We start from the raw sequence: 4,016 nt of genomic DNA, 5'->3' as shown, positions 1-4,016 counted from the left end.
TTCCACTCACAAAGGGATCCCTATACTGTGGTATAAAGGAACTCTATTATTATTATTTTTTCTGTGCCCTCTTCTTTGTCATATGAGCAGGAGCAAGGACAAGAACATTCTTGTTGAAGCAGATCCAGAACCTGAAAGGACCCTGAAGAGAAAATTAAGAGAAGCTAAATTACAACAAACCAGCAAGCACCTGTCAAAAATTTTCGAACAGGAAGAGGAGATGGCAGCCGAAAATAATAATAATGCAAGGAGGATGCTTGGTGACTTTATTGCACCTAATTCCAATTTACATGGAAGAAGCATCTCCATTCCTTCCATTGGAGCAAACAACTTTGAGCTGAAACCTCAATTAGTTTCTCTGATGCAGCAGAACTGCAAGTTTTATGGACTTCCATCTGAAGATCCTTTTCAGTTCTTAACTGAATTCTTGTAGATATGTGATACTATTAAGACTAATGGAGTAGATCCTGAAGTCTACAGGCTCATGCTTTTCCCTTTTGCTGTAAGAGACAGAGCTAGAATATGGTTGGATTCTCAACCTAAAGACAGCCTGAACTCTTGGGATAAGCTGGTCACGGCTTTCTTAGCCAAGTTCTTTCCTCCTCAAAAGCTGAGCAAGCTTAGAGTGGATGTTCAAACCTTCAAACAAAAAGATGGTGAATCCCTCTATAAAGCCTGGGAGAGATACAAAGGACTGACCAAAAAGTGTCCTTCTGACATGCTTTCAGAATGGACCATCCTGGATATATTCTATGATGGTCTGTCTGAGTTATCTAAGATGTCATTGGATACTTCTGCAGGTGGATCCATTCACCTAAAGAAAATGCCTGCAGAAGCTCAATAACTCATTGACATGGTTGCAAATAACCAGTTCATGTACACTTCTGAAAGGAATCCTGTGAATAATAGAACGCCTATGAAGAAAGGAGTTCTTGAGGTTGATACTCTGAATGCCATATTGGCTCAGAACAAAATATTGACTCAGCAAGTCAATATGATTTTTCAGAGTCTGAATGGAATGCAAGCTGCATCCAACAGTACTCAAGAGGCATCTTCTGAAGAAGAAGCTTATGATCCTGAGAACCTTGCAATAGCAGAGGTGAATTACTTAGGTGAACCTTATGGAAACACCTATAACTCATCATGGAGAAATCATCCAAATTTCTCATGAAAGGATCAAAAGCCTCAACAAGGCTTTAATAATGGTGGAAGAAACAGGTTTAACAATAATAAGCCTTTTCCATCATCCACTCAGCAACAGACAGAGAACTCTGAACAAAATACTTCTAATTTAGCAAACTTAGTCTCTGATCTATCTAAGGCCACTGTAAGTTTCATGAATGAAACAAGGTCTTCCATTAGAAATTTGGAAGCACAAGTGGGCCAGCTGAGTAAAAGGATCACTGAAATCCCTCCTAGTACTCTCCCAAGCAATACAGAAGAGAATCCAAAAGGAGAGTGCAAGGCCATTGACATAAGCACCATGGCCGAACCTGTAAAGGAAGGAGAGGACATGAATCCCAAGGAGGAAGACCTCCTGGGACGTCCAGTGATCAATAAGGAGCTTCTCTCTAAGGAACCAAAGGACTCTGAGGCTCATCTAGAGACCATAGAGATTCCATTGAACCTCCTTATGCCCTTCATGAGCTCTGATGAGTATTCCTCTTCTGAAGAGAATGAGGATGTTACTAAAGAGCAAACTGTCAAGTTTCTTGGTGCAATCATGAAGCTGAATGCCAAATTATTTGGCATTGATACTTGGGAAGTTGAACCTCCCTTGTTCATCAATGAACTAAGTGATCTGGATCAACTGACATTGCCTCAGAAGAGACAGGATCCTGGAAAGTTCATAATACCTTGTACCATAGGCACCATGATCTTTAAGGTTCTGTGTGACCTTGGTTCAGGAATAAACCTCATGCCCCTTATCTGTAATAGAGAAACTGGGAATCTATGGGGTGCAAGCTGCTAAAATCTCATTAGAGATGGCAGACAATTCAAGAAAACAGGCTTATGGACAAGTAAAGGACGTGTTAGTAAAGGTTGAAGGCCTTTACATCCCTGCTGATTTCATAGTCTTGGATACTGGAAAGGAAGAGGATGAATCCATCATCCTAGGAAGATCTTTCCTAGCCACAGCAAGAGTTGTGATTGATGTGGACAGAGGAGAATTGATCCTTCAATTGAATGAGGACAACCTTGTGTTTACAACTCAAGGATCTCTCTCTGCATCCATGGAGAGGAAGCAGAAGAAGCTTCTCTCAAAGCAGAGTCAAACAAAGCCCCCACAGTCAAACTCTAAGTTTGGTGTTGGAGAGTCTCAACAATGCTCTGAACATCTGTGAGGCTCCATGAGAGCCCACTGTCAAGCTATTGACATTAAAGAAGCGCTTGTTGGGAGGCAACCCAATTTTTATTTATCTAACTATATTTTTCTTAGTTATATGTCTTTATAGGTTCATGATCATGAGGAGTCACAAAATAAATATAAAAATTGAAAACAGAATCAAAAACAGCAGAAGAAAAATCACACCTTGGAGGAGCATCTGCCTGGCGTTCAACGCCAGAACAGAGCATGGTTCTGGCGCTGAACGCCCAAAATGGGCAGCATTCTGGCATTGAACGCCCAGAACAAGCATGGTTCTGGTGTTCAACGCCAGAAATGGCAACAAATGGGCGTTGAACGCCCAAAATGGGCACCAACCTGGCGCTGAACGCCCAGAGTTGTGTGCAAAGGCATTTTACATGCCTAATTGGTGCAGGGATGCAAATCCTTGACACCCCAGGATCTGTGGACCCCACAGGATCATCTCAGGATCTGTGGACCCCACAGGATCACCTCAGGATCTGTGGACCCCACAGGATCCCCACCTACCTCCACTCACTTCTTCTCACCACTCTCTTTCACACAACCCCATAAACACTCTTCCCCAAAAACCCTTCACCAATCACCTCAATTTCTCTTCCCCATCATCTCTTCACCACTCACATCCATCCACTCTTCCCCATAAACCTACCTTATAAACTCCACCTACCTTCAAAATTCAAAACTAATTTCCCACCCAAACCCACCCATATGGCCGAAACCTTTCCCCCCTCCCTTCCCTATATAAAGCCCTCCATTCTTCATCAAATTCACACAACACACCTCTCTACACCCTTCTTGGCCGAAACACTTCCCACTCTCCCTCTCCTCCATTTCTTCTTCTTCTTCATCTATTCTTTCTTTTATTGCTCGAGGGCGAGCAAAATTCTAAGTTTGGTGTGGTAAAAGCATAAGCTTTTTGTTTTTCCATTACCATTGATGGCACCTAAGATCAGAGAATCCTCCAGAAAGGGGAAAGGGAAGACAAAAGCTTCCACATCCGAGTCATGGGAGATGGAAATGTTCATCTCCAAAGCCCATCAAGACCACTTCTATGATGTTGTGGCCAAGAAGAAGGTGATTCCTGAGGTCCCTTTCAAACTCAAAAGAAATGAGTATCCGGAGATCCGACATGAAATTCAAAGAAGAGGTTGGGAAGTTCTAACAAATCCCATCCAACAAGTCGGCATCCTAATGGTTCAAGAGTTCTATGATAATGCATGGATCACCAAGAACCATGATCAAAGTAAGAACCCGGATCCAAAGAACTATGTTACAATGGTTCGGGGGAAATACTTGGATTTTAATCCGGAAAATGTGAGGTTGGCGTTCAACTTGCCAAACATGGAAGAGAACGCACGCCCCTACACAAGGAGAGTCAACTTTGATCAAAGGTTGGACCAAGTCCTTATGGACATATGTGTAGAAGGAGCTCAATGGAAGATTGACTCCAAAGGCAAGCCGGTTCAACCAAGAAGATTGGACCTCAAGCCTGTAGCTAGAGGATGGTTGGAGTTCATTCAATGCTCAATCATTCCCACTAGCAACCGGTCTGAAGTTACTATAGACCGGGCCATCATGATCCATAGCATCATGATTGGAGAAGAGGTGGAAGTTCATGAGATTATACCTCAAGAACTCTACAAGGTGG

General features: G+C 42.7%; 1 non-coding gene across 1 annotated transcript; it reads right to left on the bottom strand.

Moving 5' to 3' along the window:
- Positions 1-616: 616 nt before the first annotated feature.
- LOC148580485 (small nucleolar RNA R71) lies at positions 617-724 on the bottom strand. The gene has a single exon (XR_015894119.1). It is a non-coding gene; the product is annotated as a small nucleolar RNA R71 (small nucleolar RNA).
- Positions 725-4,016: the final 3,292 nt, after the last annotated feature.

The sequence above is a fragment of the Arachis ipaensis genome, chromosome B10 (genome assembly GCF_059453495.1).
Source record: "Arachis ipaensis isolate K30076 ecotype BB chromosome B10, ASM5945349v1, whole genome shotgun sequence".
NCBI classification, from domain to species: Eukaryota; Viridiplantae; Streptophyta; class Magnoliopsida; order Fabales; family Fabaceae; genus Arachis; species Arachis ipaensis.
This window is presented reverse-complemented; position numbering and strand designations above follow the sequence as displayed.